The sequence below is a fragment of the Rhinolophus sinicus genome, chromosome 2 (genome assembly GCF_057876585.1).
Source record: "Rhinolophus sinicus isolate RSI-liver-muscle chromosome 2, RSI-T2T, whole genome shotgun sequence".
Classification (NCBI taxonomy): domain Eukaryota; kingdom Metazoa; phylum Chordata; class Mammalia; order Chiroptera; family Rhinolophidae; genus Rhinolophus; species Rhinolophus sinicus.
Window position 1 is genome coordinate 36,099,788 of NC_142502.1, and position 18,598 is coordinate 36,118,385.

The 18,598-nt window shown below is 37.8% G+C and overlaps 1 protein-coding gene across 6 annotated transcripts in view; it reads right to left on the bottom strand.

Moving 5' to 3' along the window:
- The window catches only part of PKIB (cAMP-dependent protein kinase inhibitor beta), a 98,344-nt gene that overhangs the window by 18,916 nt on the left and 60,830 nt on the right, over positions 1 to 18,598 (bottom strand). For 4 of the 6 annotated variants that reach the window (XM_074333508.2, XM_019740965.3, XM_019740964.3 and 1 more), the window contains one exon: positions 17,295 to 17,363. The exons of the other annotated variants lie outside the window; for them this stretch is intronic. The gene's annotated coding sequence lies outside the window, so the exon portion shown is untranslated. The remainder of the gene's footprint in view (positions 1 to 17,294; positions 17,364 to 18,598) is intronic. 6 annotated transcript variants of the gene reach the window in all.

Consider the following 18,598-nt stretch of genomic DNA (forward strand, 5'->3'; position numbering starts at 1 on the left):
CAATAACGATATCCGTATGCAAAATAATACCCTGGAATAAAATAATCTGTTTTGTTGAACTTATGATGAACTTGGAACGAAGAAGAGTTCTTGGTGTTCTGTGATGCATAAATATCATAAATTTGTTACCGGTACCTAAAATTTCTTGTACCTTCTATCTGTCCTTGTGTTTTGTAATTATTTGTTACATAAAATTTCTTGCTCTACAATATGTTAAAAAATAAATGCTAAAATTCCTATATAATACAAAAAACAAGTACCTAAATGTAAACAAATAAAAATTTGAATTAAAAAAATTAAAACGAAAAAAAATTTTTCCCTGAAAGTTTGGGCCAAAAAATGTGAGTGTGAATTATGCATGGCAAAATGCACCATATGTCTCCATCGCAACAAAGATCCTAATCTTCAGAATTGTAGGGAAATACCCATGACACCCTTGAATTTCTCATTAAGAGGTAAATTCAAACCCGACGTACGCCCACAGTCTTTGAACCATATAAATCAATCACTGCTATGAGAGAGACCCCTAACTCTGATAGTACTTATTTAAGATTCTCTGGAGGAAGAAACTTACAAATATGATAGGGATAGAGAGGATCACCTCCCCCTTCCTCCTACCACCTACTCCAAGTATATCCAGTGACAAGAACAACAGCAAGATAAACAAACAAACAAGAATGAAAAGAAAAGAAAAAAAGAAACCCTCTATCCAGGGAGAGAAAGCCAACAAAATACAACTTAAACCAATGCCTATTACATGGCCCATTGGAAATCCGAAATTTACTAAAAGAATTTATACAGCAAACAATGTCTCTACAATATAGGTACTGAATTAACTTTAATATCTGCTGAAATTCACCAACTGGTAAAACATCATGGCCTTAACCAATACTAAGGCTAAAATTACAGTTTTACCTGGGTATCCCATTATATTTAAACATGGCATACCCCATAATGGGGGGATTTACTTGCAGTAATTACTGAATAGAGGACAAATAGGTATGCCTCGCTTTAACTATCAGAACATTTGTCTTGCTTAAATTACCCATGGTTATAGCACTCATTACCCTAAAATATCCCATAACACGCATGGATGCTCTGACCCAATGAAAAATAAAAATTAAGTTTTTGACATTTACAGATAAGCTTGACAAAATAAGAACCTAAGAACTCCCTCCTTGTCCTGTTAAAATAGTTAACATGACTATATGTAATTTAAAACAGGGTCTTCAAGAATTAACACTTGTTACATAACAGGTAATGAGTGAAGGGTGATTAACCCTATTCTTTCTCCATTTAGCAGCCCCATCTGGCCTGTTCTTAAACCTGGAACAAATCAATGGTGCCCCACAGTGGACTGCTGCAACTGTAACGCCATGGTCCCATCCCGTTAAGGCCTTACTCCCAACAATTTAATTACTGAAATTGTTGACTCCATTCAATCAGCAACTGGTGAATATTTTGCTACTATAAATCTGACTAATATGTTCTGTGCAATGCCTATTTTCAACAGCCTCTTAGCCACAGTTTGCCTTTATCACTGAAGGGACAGAATACACCTTTACAACAAGGCTACCCATAGATGCCTCGCTTTTGTATATACCATCTTCCCCTGAAAATAAGACTGGGTCTTATATTAATTTTTGCTCCAAGAGACACATTAGGGTTTATGTTCAGGGGATGTCATCCTGCAAAATCATGCTAGGGCTTATTTTCCGGTTAGGTCTTATTTTCGGGGAAACACGGTAATCTTTACAGGCAAGATCTTAACTATATGAACTTTCTTCAGGAGCACAGGTATGACATTATACTGATGACATCCTTCACTGAAGAGATTTGTCTGACATACTCATTAAGGTCATACAAGTACTCAAAAAGGAGCTCACAAAAAGGGGACTGACCATTGTCCCACGCAGTGCAAGGCCTTCCCACCTCCATTGAATTCCTGAAAGGTACTTGGTAAACTAAGGGTCGCTCCATCCCTTACACTGCCAAAACTCAGACACTGACTCACAAGGTCTGATACAAGTCCAACATCTTTCAGTCCCTTATGAATTCTGGAGGCAACATACTCCTCATTTACCAATTTTACTTAATGTCATGGATGCTGATACTTAAAAATTAGCCCAACAAAAAAGGCTCTGGAAATCTGTCCAAGTTTAAGTCAACAAGCACTCTAGTTTGTGCCCTCAGAAACCTCTTTACTGTAGAGGCTTCAATAACCTCGTCTCACATTTCCTGGCGTCTCTGGACCGCCTGTCATGGCCATGAGTTCCCCAAAGGCTTCTAATGCAAGAAGCTGCCTTCCTTGGCCTTGCGCTATACATCTGATTTCTGGCCACATACTAGCCTCTTCTGGAAAGACAGGCTCTCACAAACCTTGAGCCTCAGATCCTCTGTACCCAGCTCCCCATTATGCCTTGAGTTACTGAAGCAGCATCTTAATAGCTCGGCAGGGTTCCTGAGTCCTCCTTTCTGCAGAATGGAGTCAGATTTGGGCCCTCTGGCATATTCCACCTGCAGGAGGATGTGGCCTCCCCTTCCTCAGTCCCCTGACACTCACCCCTCTCCTAGAGTCCAAGGCTACCTGGGGAGCCCCTATGTCAAATGAGCGAGCAGCAATGGGAGTTTACACATATTACCGATGCTATCATCACAATCATACATGATGGAACTCAGTGGAGAGCTGCTGCTTTTCATCCCTCAAGCAGAACGCCCCTGACAAAGGAGAAAACCCAGGGGTCAGCACAATTGGCACACCTCAGGCAATCAACAATTGGCCCCATCTGTACATTTTTTCAAATTCTTAGGCCATTACCTAAGAGTTCCCCTCTTTAGGGTAAAGAACTCTGAGAATCTCCTCCTTCACAGATACCCAAAATATAAATCAGGGTAACAGATTTCTCTATATAGACTAAGGCCCCTCCAGGATATTCTGTATCTAGACACTACTGATAGTGACCAAGTCACCCCTCTTACTTCTCAGTATACACAGCGCTGGGCTTTTGAAGAAGGCATTCAATCAGACTTCCACCTCCCATGGGGGCCCCAGACAGTCAACTCCAGGCAGCTAGTTTAATTGAGAGGCTTAATAGATTCCTCAAATAATTCCTATTTAAGTCACAAAGTGGAACACTCACACCCACCCCCTGGGGATACCCACTCTCTACACCAATGCCACACACATCTCTCAATTGCCTTGACTGGCTTTAAATAGGGACACCTCTAAAGTTCGTGTTTTTGACAACCACCTCACTGTGTAGCCCTCTCCCTCTAGGTCAGATGCTGATTTTGTTCCTTAAAAGTCTCAGTCATCTCAGTTTAAATTGATGTCAACATTTCAAGGGGTCAATTGTGTCATAAGGCCAAACATTAAAGATTGGTATTACATGGTACCTTGGCATTTGATAAAATATGCCTCGAATAGCATAACCCAAGTTCCCCTCCCCACTCTGTTCCCATGGATAAGGTCTTTTAGCCAAACAACCCTCCTTATCAAAGGCACCCAGTACAATTCACACTCATCTCTGAGCAGCAGGTTTCAGTTCCCTGCCTGCCTACAGAATTACTCAAACAAGCCAATCATATTCTCCCACAGGAACCAAGAGGCACCCCACCCTCTTAGTTCTAAAGCCTGTCTCCCACAGCCCTGGCTGTCACTCTGTTCCCAAGTACAGCCCAGCATGGCTCTGCATGGGGTCCACCTCCCCAAGGCTGTAAATATGCATGGCTAATAAATTGCTGTCAATCTCATCGGATTGCACCTATCCAGTGTCAGGTGTTGTGTTTTCAGCCACGCCCATGGACTATTTAAACCACTCTTTGCCCTTCTTGATGTCATTTCAGTCACTTTCCTGTACTCCTGGGAAGTCCTGAGGTGTCACTCAGGTCCATCTGCTGAGGCACTTCTCTTAACCACTGCTTCTTGCTCTTTCTAGGGATAACCCTAGATCCTAGACATGGATCTTCTTTAAGATGCTCAGTTTTCCTGGAAATGAAGGAAAGTCCTCTCTACACTTGGATTTCCTAATCCCATTTCAATTTCTATTATTTAATCCCCTTCTGGCTCAGCCCAGTGAGGTGGTGTCCTAGGCACCTTCCAGGAAACTCAGACAATGCCCAGGGCCTTATCACATCTTGAAGTCTTCTCCCAATAGCTAGTCAATGATTCAATGCCCTTCAAGAAACATAAAACTCCTACTGTCATCACATACTTTTTTCCCACTCTAAGATTTGTTCTCAGTTCTCCAGTCTGAGGTAGTTCAAAAAATATTTTCTCTCAAAAAGTCAGCATATTTTCAGAGACAACTTTGACTTTCAAGACTATAGCTCTTTGTTTGCATTTGAAAAACCGATCAGAAAGTTAACTAACTTTAGTTGTAGATTATGGGCTCCATTCCTCAGTGAAGAGTGTCTAGAGAAAGCATTAAAGGAAGTATAAAGGAGTAAAGAGAATCTTAGCTGATACTTAAAATAATTATCAGCTACACACATTTAAGACAACTACTCTTAAGTGAGCCATTATTTAGCTAGGTAGTACATTGCCTGATATACATTATTTTATTTAATCCTTACCACAAATGTCTGAGCTATGAAGTTGGGGGGATTATCATCTGCATAATTCAAATGAGATGACTAAAATTAAGTCTTCCTGGTATTAGGAACTTGCACTAAATTAGGATGTAAGCCCTGTTTTGTGTGATTCCAAAATGTGTGATTTTAATCATTTTATTACATTTCCTCCATTCTAGAGTCATTGGCCCTTATAAATTTGGAAGAGACTAAAATAGTATAGTAATACATAGGAATAAAGTTAGGGACCCAGATGCCACCTAAAATTCACCTGCTCTGCTATCTACCATATGCATAAATCACTTCAGCAAGAATATTTTCTTTCTTTGAACCATATACTCTTCACAATGTTGAGCCAAACTCAAACATTGCTCAAATATGTATCTGATATGAAAACTTTAATTCAATTTTGAATCTTAAAAAGGAAGATCATATGATTGAAATAATATGCACAACTTTGATTAAAAATTGCTTTTGCTCTTTATAATTCTCATTAACTATTATATAATATACATAGACAGTATAATTACATAATATGTGACCATACATATTCAGAAGCCTTAAAATTCTTTCACAGAATAAAATGGAAGCAAAATCCTATTACTGGTGGTATAATCTTATCTATAATTTAATTATGGTTATCTTCTGGTATGTTAGTTTTACCTTCTAACTTATCTTCTATGTCACAATTAGCAGAATTTATTGAAAATAGTGAAGTATTAATATAAACTTTTGTTTCAAGATTTTTTTGGTTTAATGTTAGACTTTATTAATTGACTGATTGTTGCACTTTATCTTTGAAGTTTTTGTTAAAATATGAAAATAAGTTTGTGTTTAATGAAAAGGCATTTTCTGATAACAAAGGAAAGAGGTCCCAAAGAATGCAGCAAAAGAAGTCCACTATTAGATTCCCTGGGGATACCTGACAGTTGACGGCACTGTATTTACCAAATTTGTTAGTCATTTTTATACAGTCAGACACATAAATATGAATTTTACTGTAATATTCTGAACTTTCCTCTTGAAAACCACGATTACAATTTGGTGACCATCTCCAAGCTGCCCTACCTATGAACACCTTGGCCCAACTGTCCTTTTAGCTCAGTAGCTGCTAAATGATCAGGCACACTGCTTCATCCATCTGCTCTACCAGTGACCTCTTTCAATTTTTTTCTTTTATATAAGGTTTGGATATTTCCTTTTTATAGCTTTGCGAACATATTACATCCTGACACAAGGCAGTGTAAATTAATTCCTCTTCTGTCTTACGAGCCACTCTACAGAGAAGAACCAGATTTTTCACCCTAACACTTGATTAAATGTGGAAAGGAGAAGACAAAAAAATGAGGTCTCTGAGAAAATTATATCTCACCTATGCCTGCCTGGAGACGAACAGGGTGATTTTAAGCAAATTACTTCTTCCTATGATTTTTAAAAAATTTAATGGTGGAGGAGAGAAATAGATAAAGGAAGAGAGAGAGGAAGAGTGGGTAAAAAGCCTATTTACTGAAATTAATTTTATTCCAAATGAACCAGAGCAGTGTTTCCCAAACTTGCTTGATCACAAGGCTCATCTGGGCAGTCTGTAAACAATACAGACCCCTGCTGCCTTCCCTAGAGCCTCCGATTCAGGGGGTTTGACACCATATATATTACAAACACCCTAGGAGATTGTTGTTATGCAAGTTTGAAAATAGATGAATTGGAGTTAAAGTTAGGTCAGATTCGCCTCCATTTTTCTCTAATTATATGCTGAGAAAAACATAAAGTCATAAATTATGTTGCTTCAGGGTCTAAGAGCATATCATCCCCCCAAAACGGACTATTTACTGGTCGTTTTAGCAAAATATACCAAATGCATGCACACAGCCTTGGAGAGCTACTCATCCAATTTCAGACCTTATTAAAAACTTCTTTGTAGTAAATTAAAAATTAAATAAATCACAAAATTAACTTTGTCCAGACCCGCTCTATCAGGACATATACTGCGGACTTGGCTACATCAGTCATCCCCTGGGCTTTTTCACCTTTCACTCTGTTAACACACCATGAAATTCACCACTAAATCAGTTTAATATGTTGTTCACCAAACATTCTATGTGAGTGACGTGTTTTACCCCCAGGTAAGACTAAACCCCCTGGGTTTGAACAAATAGGTTTGAACTGTAGACAGTGGAAAGTAGGTGTTCAATGAGTGCTTTCCAAATGAACTTCACATCGATCTGACACTGCAATCCACATCATCTGTAGATCCTGTCCGTATGGATAGGAAGCTTATGTCATCAAACTTGATAAAAGAGCTCTGTTGTCACATTAAGCATTGCCACATTAATTCCCTAGGTCAGCGATATGTCTGAACCCAGACCTTCCAAGTCATCCTGCCACGCTGACCCATGTCACATCAGATTTTTCATTGTTATCCTTTGACATTTGATTAAGGGTGCTGAAGAATTTAGTTAGATAAATTCCCCCAAATCCATCATAATTACAACAACTGAAACAAATACTAAAAAGCTGATCTTGTTTGTAATAATAAAATATTAGCATAATTACAGACATTGTCAAAGATGCTCACTAGCAGGAGTAGGTGAAGAAGAAAGGAATCAAGGATACATTAAAAATAGCAGAAAGAATTGCTCACCAAAGCTTGTTTACCCTGGAGAGTCAGCCTGAGATGCCAGAAGATCCCGGATCGTATTGACTAAGCTCTCTATGGGTATCTCAAAGAGATTGTAAAAAAAATGAACTAAGAAAAAAGCATGATTGAAAGTCTCATTTAATTCACCTAATATTTGGAAGGGTGGGCATCATTTATAGATGGTCATTTTTTTCACATTTTATGTATTAATTTTTAAAACAAAAATTGGATACATTTTAGGTATACAACATGATGGTGAGATATATATATATATATATATATATATATATATATATATATATATATATTTTTTTTTTTTTTTTTTACTACAGTCATAGATGTTCATTTTCAAATAAAAAAATCAGAAACAATTTTCAAAATGCGATCTATCTAGACCAGTTGTTGGTAATAGGACAAATAGTGAGAATGAATATACAAAAGCAATGAAGTAAAGGAGACAACACTGCGTGATCACTTTAGAACACATTTTAGAGCACAACTTCCTTACAACAATAAGCTCAGCCTGTGGTCCGTTGCAGACTCCTAGCCCTTTGCACCCTTCACTGTCTTCCTTCATCAATCTCCTCTTGCTCCCTTCTCAGTCCCCCCACCCCTGCTTCCGTGGACCTCCCAATGCTCTCTTCCTCTTCATCCTAGCCAAACCAGCTCTTGGAAAACATTCAATTCATTCATTCGCAGGAGTATGCTCTATGTGTGGTTCCCTACAAGGAAAACTCCAGACAGTCTTAGACCAAACAAGCAAATCCGTAACAGTGGCATTTCCACAAATTAGCTATGGAAAAAGGAGTGCTATTTAGGAAAGATGGGGCATTGACCTGAATTATCAGCATTTTATCTTCTGCCTATTTTTAAGATTGGTGGGGGTGTTGGAGTCAAACCTGTGTTCCCAGCATCCCAACTGCACAACACTGGGCAGATTTCCTAACCTCTTTGAGCCTCAGTAGCCCTAGTCCCTTTCACATAATGTTCCCTCAATAACTGAAGTATCCCTTTGTTTTCCATTGGCAGGGTAGGCAGGTTTATATAGTTTTCTTTCTATTAATTAAGTAGCTTTTAGCTGTCACCTCTTTCGCTCCTCTTACCTTAAACACACAAATCTGCTTCAATCAAACCCACCTAAATTTCCCAAACATTCATCAAAAATAGCCAGGAACTAATGAGGAAAGAAGTGATCAAAGCATATTCTAATTCATTTATAACTATTTAAAAGCCAATTGGATTTACTTTTAAGACTTATAGATTAGGTGTATCCATTGGAATAACCTCAAAACTAAGAATTTTCTGAGCTAGATGGAGAAAATGAACATATATATTTACTTGCACTAAAAAGTGTGAGCTGAAAGAAAAATCTAGTCAGTATGTATATGATAGCTGATAGCTCTTGTTTCTTTTGAATGAAGAGTGGTCTGGTTCAAGTTACCCTTGGGTTACCAGGCAATTGTCCCTGCAACTTTTAGTCTCAGAGGAGGCGACCCTTAAATTCCAAGCTATAGCCTAGAGTACTGAGGTTTCTCAGGAAACTTCAAAGCCTTGTATTTGGGGATCTGCAGGACAGTGACAATAGTCATACATTACATGGTGCAGAAAGAAGAGCTTTCTGGCATTTTCAGAAGCCCCAATTATGGTTGTGAAAATAATGAAAAACAAAACAAATGTTCTTTTTTGTGGCTTAACCTATTTGTGTGTGTCACTTTCTCCAGCAAATCCTTAATGGAGCATGGAAAGAAAGCAGAGATGCTTATCCTCTGTTAATTTGAATAGTTTTTGTATGTTAAGGTATTGTTAATTGCCAATATTAAAATTCAAAACCTGTTTCACAGTAAATTCTAAATCAGAAGTATTTCTGTAGTCTTAAAATGTCGTATTTCTTTAATGTATCTTTAATTTAAGATAAACTAGCCCAGTCATAGCAGAATATTTTCACTGATTTTTTTTTTTTTCTTTTTGGAAGGATTTGTTCAATTGAGGCCAAGCTGAATGGCCATTTTGCTGCTGTGTTTAGGCATGAGTTAAACTCTTTTGAACCTAAGAATCATCTTTCTTTTAATAATTTCTATAACTTCCCTCCCAGCTGTATCTGGGAAACATATGTTGAATCGTTCTCATCTCTATTTCTCATATACATAGTAGTAATTGTAACTGGAAATAGAATTCTTAGTCTTTTAAAAACTGCAATTTTAAAATATTATCTGCACTCTGGCACACTCTCTCCCTTTAATTTATTTTAGTGGTAATTTCCATTTTTAAAATAAAGGGTAGGGATGGAAACATATGATTCAACTCCTAATTCTAACTTTTCACAACACATTTTTAATGACCTGTGAAGTTCAGTAACTGAGTGAAGATTAATAACTGTGTTTTATGCATTTAAAATATATAAAAATATTTCAACAGGCTAATTTTTAAGACGGAGATGTAATGTTTTGCACAAGACACTCAAATATCTATCTGACCTTTTTCCTATTTTACAATTTAACGGAATTGATGCAAAGTCAAACTAATCAATGCCATTAAAGACAGTCCAAAGTAAAACAAAAAAATTGACAATCCATAGGTAACTTGGAGATACCTGAGAATTTTAGAGGTAGAAGGAACTTTAGGCATTAGCATATTAATAAACAAATAAACAAAGCAAACCTGATTTTAAAGATGAGGAAAAGAACAGATTGTTGGTATGATGGTTATCTCATTAATTTCAGAATTAAGTGCAGATATCAAGTTACTGAACATCTGGACCAGTACTTATTCCACAATAATGGTGGTTCCTAATTTTTTCAAGGATAAATTCACTTTTTAACGTAAGATCACTTGTGGACATGGTGGATGTAATTTGTAAAGGGAAAAGGCCCAGTCTCTGGGGTAGGCGAGTGAGAGAAAAAGGTAGACCTCTGCCAGGCCTTCATGTGCTTAGGGGAAGTTTTCTGATTGTAAAGTCTATTAGGGAAAGACATGTCCATATATTATTAACTTGAGCCCTGCTTAGAAGTCAGTCTGTGCTGTGTTCTCCTAAGGTTTTATGAAAAACAAACAAACAAAAAATCATTCACTCCTTTGATCAGCAAAGCTCTCTTACTTAGGAATAAGGGGATGGGGGGGTGGGGGGTGGGAGATGAGGGTAAGGGGGATCGAATATATGGTGATGGAAGGAGAACTGACTCTGGGTGATGAACACACAATGGGATTTATAAATGATGTAATACAGAATTGTACACCTGAAATCTATGTAATTTTACTAACAATTGTCACCCCAATAAATTTAATAAAATTAAATTTAAAAAAAAAAAGGAATAGATTGTTAGCGTGGAGGAGGCTTGGTTAAATGAGAATCCCACTTTGGAATGATGAGATTCAGACAATAACAGTTACTTGTTGTTACAATTTAAAAGTTGTATTCATCGCATAACTGCCAGAATATAACAATCATAGCATATATTGATTGATTTATATGTAGGGAGAAGGATTTTAGCCTAGATTCCAGGGAGGTAGGTCAAGATTGAAGCCACCTTGCCTGTGGAAGGTGGGTAGACACCTGAAACCTGGTGACAGGCTGGATACTAAGGAAAGAGCCAACCAGTAGGGAGACCTCTGTTAATGGGCATAATTAATGGCCTCTATTAGGAATGACGTTGAATATCCAATTCTAGGTTTCCCTTTTCTGCACTATAATTCTATCATATTATCCTCACGTTTTTGGTAATGTTTACTATGCACCACAACCATTTAAGTGATATCGCTGTTTCAGGCAACAAAGGGAAGACTCTGAGGACAATCTTAAGGTGATGTAGACTAAAGAGAGCTGTAGCAGCAGCAAAAAGCTTTAGGAGACAGCTGGAAATGTTGAGCAAGAGACCAGAGCATCATACCAGACCAAGTGGCATGTAGTACTCAGGAAAAATTCATTCTGAGGATTCTCAGAAACACTAAGTGTGGGAAAAACAAAACAAAACATTGTGTTCCCTGTCATATGAGAGCTATAAGTACAATTATTGAGGTTTAATGGCAAGATGATCCCACAAAGTTGAAGAACCTAGATTTTTTTAGATATCTGTTGATTAAAACCCACAAAACAAATAAAAAATTACTATGAAATAAGTACTTTAAAGAAACTAATTCTCCTTTGTATAATAATGATCTATATACATTTGAAAACCAGTAGTATATATGGTATGTGACATTATTTAGACACAGATAAATGGCTTTATGGACACCTTTAAGAATTCTACAGAATCTAAGGAGACCAGAATCCCCATGTTGGCAAATACTGGACTACATCCTAAATCATGGCCCTAGTGGCCAGCACCCTGCCCCTGTAACAACCATAATTTTAATCTCCAACATATAAGCCGTCCTCCACCTCTTTCTAATTCCATCCTTCGTCCATTTAGAATTATAGACTATTCAAACTAAAAAAAAAAAAAAGAAAAGAAAAATTGTTTAACATTCATCTAATCCTACTCCCTCAGTTGGCTCTCAGATATTGAAAGGTTAGATAACTTTGATGGTCAATGTTCAGTAGACGGTTCCAGGGCACGGGTGCGAGGGGTGGGAGTCTCAGCAATATATCTGGAAAATAGAATGCAGAAATCTCTCAACTAGATTACATCCCACAGTCCAATCATTTGTTCAGTCCAGCATCTTGGGAGCCAATTTAGAGCATTGACAGCCCACTTCCACTTTAGAGCTTGGGCTGAGACCTTAGTGACATCCTTCCCTAGGCCTTATCCAAGCCTCATTTGTGAGACTATGACAGTCACATGGCAGAGAATCATCCTTGAAAGGAAACAAATGAAATTTCAATACTGAAAATTCTAAATTATTTTCGGCAAGGCTGGGATCAAAAAGTTTCATTTAATTAGCAATAAAGATGTGACATTTAAAAATAAATTATAACACATTTCCATCCTTCATTGGTACACTGAATGATGATATATTTATTGTTCTTTTATAGTTGCCATTTCCAAGTTTTAATTGCTTTGGTTTAATTGGTTTAATTAAAAAAAAAATGTCAATTCAATAATTACCCCTATGCTGTTGAAATTAGCTTCACTTATTGAGCAAAACAAAACTGACTTCAGGAAAGGAAAAATAATTACAATATAATACCAGAAGAAGTACTGTATCATTGAGGTATTAAAAACCAATATTGTATAGGTCTAAAACTCAGTTTATTTTATAGGAACAAAAGAAAATGTTCATTTTTCAGTTCTAAACAGAAATATACCAAATAAATAATCAGATATAAATTAGTTAATCCAGAATCACCTTCATTCATTTATAATTCTATTATTCACTTGGAAAGTATTGAGTACCAATTACATGCATGGCAAAACAGTTATATGGCTGCTTTTATGGAATCTAATAGGTGAGAAAAAAACATAGCCCACGTAAATCTACGTATAAATACAAACTATGGTAAATCTTAAATGAAAACTTTTAAGGTGTTATGTGAGTGTGTCTGAACTTGAATCATTCACAATATAAGCTGAGATATGAAAGAGCAAAAGGAGCTAGCTGGTATGAGACAGAAACGAATATCTCATACAGAGGAGAAGAGCACAGGACATTTCAAGGACTGAAGGAAAGCCAGTGTGGCCAGAGCACAGAGAAGTAGAAAATGGTGTAAGATGAAGAGGATCAGCTGCAGGATATATCATTGAGGCGTGTTAAGGATTTGGTCTATCCCAACAGCAATGGGAAGACATTGCAGGTTTTCAGTCTATATTGTGGTGATCAAAATTGAACTTTAAAAAGATCACTTTGGTTGCAGCAAATGGGATATATTTGGCAAAGAAGAAGACTAGATTCACGAGATGAGTTTGGAGGCCATGGCAGTATTCCAAGTGAGAGATAATGATAAATTAGCAGGTAGAGTTTATGCCTTCAATTTAATATTCCATAAAGTCTAAAGTTATCTGTGTTCTACAAGTGACCTATTTTCACAGAATTAGATGTGTCAGAGCTAAAAGGAAAGCAGAGTGATATAATAGAAGGTATGGGTGCAGTAGAATGAAATACACCTGCTTAGAATTCTGGTTGGAACTTTTGGCTCCACTGCTTTTCAGCTAAGGGACCTTAGGCAAAGCATTGAGCTCTGAGAGCCTGAGCTTCCACACCTTTTGAGGGCCGATAATAGTAATACCTCCCACAGTTGCGAAGATTAAGTATGACAGTGTGTGTGATATTCTCAGCATGTGGAAGGCCAGTTGATATTGAAGAACCCCAGGAGAGATCAGCTGGTCTCATCCCCTCGTGTTAGAGAGCTTCGTCTTCCTTTTGAGACCTGTTCCTCCTCCTGGGTTTTCTTTCTCAGTGTATAGCATTATCATCCACCCAGTTGCACACGTCAAACCCAGAAGGCATCCTTCTTCCTCACCCTGCATGACCATCAAGTCACATAAACGCTGTTCTCTAAATAGCTCTTCCATTGGTAGACTGAGTGCGTGTTCACCCTCGTTCACTACCCCAGTTAAGGTCACCAGTCTTCCTAGGTTACATTACCCTCTTCGCTGATTATCCAACCTCAGTCGTGTTGCTCTCTGGTCTACTCTTTACATAGCCAAGCAAATCTCACTATCTCATCGCTTCGTTCACTGTCCTTATGCCAGGAAACCGTCACCCAGTTCCTCAGCCTAACAACACCATCTACACTCTGCTTACTTCTCAGGCACCGTCCCTTTTGATGCTCTTTCCTGCTCCTGTGATGCAGCAGTTAAAAGAAACTACTCCCCAGTCAGGACTTGTAACTCTCAGGCACACTTCCCCTCACTTCCAGGTTTGGGCCAATGCATGGATTCAGTACCTCCTGGCTGGAGTGCTCTCCTTCCAAAGCTTCTCTTCGCCAGGTCAACAACTACTCAAAACTGAGGCCTCAATTCAGACAGCACTTTGTCTGGGAGGCACTCTTCCTCCACCTACTATATCCCAGTATACAGGTCAGCTTATGACACGAATTTTATTATTTGAATGAATTGAACAAGTAGTCAAATGAGGCCTAGAGAGTCTGACTGGATTTGCCAACAGTCACATAGGTTTGGAGTGATAGCATGAGAAGGGGACCCAGGTCTCCTGCCCCATGTTGCAGTATCTCTTTCTCTCCATCATGCTGACACCTGCCTTATAAACATCTATTGTATCAACTCTTCACTAAGTCTTAGAAACCTTCTCTTTGTGTAGTTTCAAAACGTTACAAATTTATACTGTGGGTTATGGCTTTGGCACCCAAAACAGACCAATGTCACTTCCTCACCAAAGCCTTCTTTGGCTCTCCTAAGAAGTGGCTCAAGGCTCCTGCAGCATTTTCCATACTAGTCCCTTCCCCATGCTACTGTGAACTCTTCTGAAACTAGGATCAGGATAGATTCATCTAACATCTCTGGTACCCAGGATTGTTCTTGGGACAGAATAGTACTTAATATTTGTTGAACTTAATGGCACCCAGAGGTGAATAGTGTCCAAATAAGGACAACTAAAATAAGGACATAAGTGGCACCATGAAAAAAAAAAAAAGATGCAAGAATAAAAAGATAGACAAAATGAGGCATGCTCTGTCATTGAGAGTTATGGAGTTTCATAAAAGGGATGGTCAGCTCTGGCTAAGAAAAAGAATCAGAAAGGTAATATGGTGCCACTGGTGGAATAGGCTGCCTCTCCAGGTGAGTTCTGTTGGTTCGGTGATCATCCTGCTTCTTTTTATTCATGGCAGAGAACTGGAGTTGGAAAGGAAGAAGCTCTTCAGATAGCTGTTCAGACAGCTGAACAGTTAAGTAGGGAAGCTGACTCACAGACCACACTTTATGGTTCCACCTGCAAGGAAAGCACCAGCCTGCACTAGAGAAGCTGGTTTCACAGGGGTTGCAGGTTCCTAAATGGGCAGAATTAGAGCCAGTTGACTGTCATGGAAATAGAATTGAGCTAGAGGCTCAGATCTTGCCCTACGACCTTGGGCAAATCTCTGAGTCTCTGTTTCCTCTTTTTGAAGTAACAGATTTGAAAGACACAGTAGTCTCCAACAGTCCTTTCTTATTCAGAAATTCTGCAATTTATGGATTTACTTAAATCAAGACACAACCAAGGGTGAGGAATCTGGTTAATGCATGCAAATGCAGACATCCAAATGCATCCTTTTTACTCCTGTAACTTGATCTGGAATAGCTGAAGCACATACTCATCATGATTTCCCCTCATCCATATGTGGCAAGCACAGCCAAAAGCTTTATCAATAAAAAGTTAGAGATACAGCCAGGCTGTAAAGCAGTGGTTTGCAAATATCAAAATCAGCATGGCAACTTTTTGAAAACACAAGTTCCAGACCCTTGCTTCGTATCTGTCAAATCAGAATCAACGAAGTGGAAGCCCTAGGAATATATATTTTTTATAAAATCCCCATGTGATGCTGATAATAAACTACTGCTGTTTGGGGATGATTTTTAAAGAGAAATTAGTGTTTCTCAAAGTGTAGCCTGTAGATTACTTTCATGTGAATTATCTAAGATGCTTGTTAAAACTATCTGGGAATGTGGCCAAGAATGTACATTTAAACAATCCTTTCAGTGATTTTATAAAAACCAACTTCATCCATAAAATAGCTTATTTATGCTGACAAATGAAATAAGTCATTATGTGAACAAAACTTAAAATGCATGCTACAATATAGTAAAGAGAAAAAATTATGATTGCAGTATAGGTTTATTTCATTATTATTTACATTGTATTATGTCATCATTTTATTTCATCCCCATCATAAACCTGTTAACAGAGTAACCAAAATGCCTAGTAACATAAGCATATGCACCCTCATTTTACTGACAAATTGAAGCATTAGAGAGTTCAGGTAACTTGCTCCAGACCACAAGATTCATAAACAGATGCAGGGAACTAGAAACCAACGCCACATAGTTAAGAAGCAACCTATATTGCTACAGAGTGTGTAATTAAAAGGTCAGTACACATTCTAATTAAAGAATTTACTGAGATCTTATCTGATGAAGCTAATTAGAAATATTCACAATTCCTGTTGGTTGGTTTTATTAGCTACTAAACAAATGTTAATTTCATTATAATAACCACATATTAACCAAGACAAAATAACTATTGACTGCTAAGCAACAATGTTTCAGGGATTTCCTGGAATCACAAAATCATCTAAGGTAGTCATCATTTCTAGTCAACATCCTTCAAATACAAATATTTATAGTTGAGAAGCCCAGCCAGAACTATGCTGTCCAAGGTTTTATACATCTAGGAAGGAACCCACAGACTCTAGACTTCAGTTATCTAACTCTGCTTCCCTAACCTGTCTTTACATCATAGGCCCTAGATTATGGTATGCTCTTCAGCTCAATATGCTGACTCTTTGCTTTAGTCCTAGAATTGCACTACCTTAGACTTGAAATGTCATTGGTTCTTCTCAATTCATCTAATAAAATGTCTGTTTGTGAAAAGATATGCTAGTCATGATCTCTTGCTAAATTGAAACAGGAAGGGTCTCCTAGATTCCCCATTACTGAGTTGGGATTTAGCACAATAACAGGCATTTCATAAATATGATGAAACGGAATGTACCTTAGTTATTATGAGACCCAGCTTTATTAAAAAAAAGAAAAAAATCACTAAAAGTGTTAATGGAAAATACAAAGTTGTCCAAAGCCATTTAGCTTTTAACAGAATATAAATTCTTCCCTTTCCTGTGTTCACATCTCACCCTTTTCCTTTTCCTTCCCATGGATATTACAGACTTTCTAAAATATGTGGAAACACAGATATTTTCACAAAGAGGAATAAGTAACGAAAATGACATCAAGAAAAATAAATTGCCAAAAAATAAATCAAATCTTCACTAGCTAAGTATACGAAGGTTTTCTGATTGAAGTTTGATTTCTTTGTTTTTTTTGTGTGCTTTTGTTTTTTGAGGGGTGATTTTATGTGTTTTTCTGTCATTCAAATTATGCATGCCAACTGAGATTGTATAGCTTAGCTATATCCTGTCAAGTGTTTTACTGAAAGAGTCATGTCTTCCACAAAATCAATATCTAATTTCCTAAACAAAGAAGAAAAGTATACTTACAAATCCCTGATTGAAAACGTTGTTATTTCTAAGACAGGTTTAAGAAGAAACTCGGATAAACTTTCTTTCCTGTAAATTAAAAAAATATATAGATGTATGAAGAATCAGAAAAGGTAAAAATTTAGTTAGGTTCTCAAACTTTAATCATTTTGTCTTTTTTGTTTGTTTGTTTTTGTTTTCAATTGAGTTAAAACTAGTAAATTCCATGACTTCCCTGACTTTCTTGGGAAAAGCAGAATCTCCAATTCTACAATACAATTTTATATTAAAAGTCAAAAGGGGGCCGGGCCCACTGGCTCAGGTAGTTGGAGTGCCATGCTCCTAACGTCTTGCCTGTTCGATTCCCACATGGGCTGGGGGTGCTACACTCTCTACAGCTAAGACTGTGAACAACAGCTGGAGCTGGGCTGCCAGAGCAGCCTGAGGTCAGCGTGGGCTGTTGTGTGCTGCTGTGGGCTACTGTGTGCTTCCAGGAGCAGCGACTGACTGCCTCAGCCGGGGGGAAGCACAAGGCTCATAATACCAGCATGGGCCAGGGAGCTGTGTCTTACACAACTAGACTGAGAAACAATGGCCTGAACCGAAAGGGGGTAGGGGGTAGTCAAAAGGGCCTTACTTCAAACAACAGGTATTAGTGCCTGGGAATACCAACTACAAAATGCAGTGTATAATTACTTTATTAATGCTTTTAGAGAACAATGCCAAGTTGAGAACGTCATCCCCTAAATATGACTGACCATTACAGCAAACATTTGTAGGCACAGAAAAATGACTGTACAGAAATACTTGGCATGACTACACCTTTCAGAGGTTGTAGAAACATACCATACTTTTGGAATATGACTACAGAGAACTTTTGCGTCTTTTACAACTTTCTTAAGTGCCCTGAGGCATTGTACGAATATTCTTAGCACCCACACACTGTATGATAGGAATCTAACGATCTTGCTCCTAGAAACATATAAACTATATACATATAATTCCTTTTCAAGCCCTGTATCTCAGGCCTTCGTACCTGACACAAGAAGGGTGAAAAATACTAGGAGTATAAGTAACATCAGTATTCGCATTAGCCACTAGGAGAAATAGGGCACTTTGCAAATTCCCTCTAACACTACCCTGCCAATTATTCTTCATGGACTATTGCAACAACATCCTCAATGATTTTCTTGTACTCATTCTTGCTTCCTATAAATCCATTCTTTACACAGATTGCAGGTGGATTATTTTGAAGGATAGCTACTCATGACCATTCTATAATTAATCCTTCACTGCTTCCCCATCACCTACAGGATCAAGTCAAG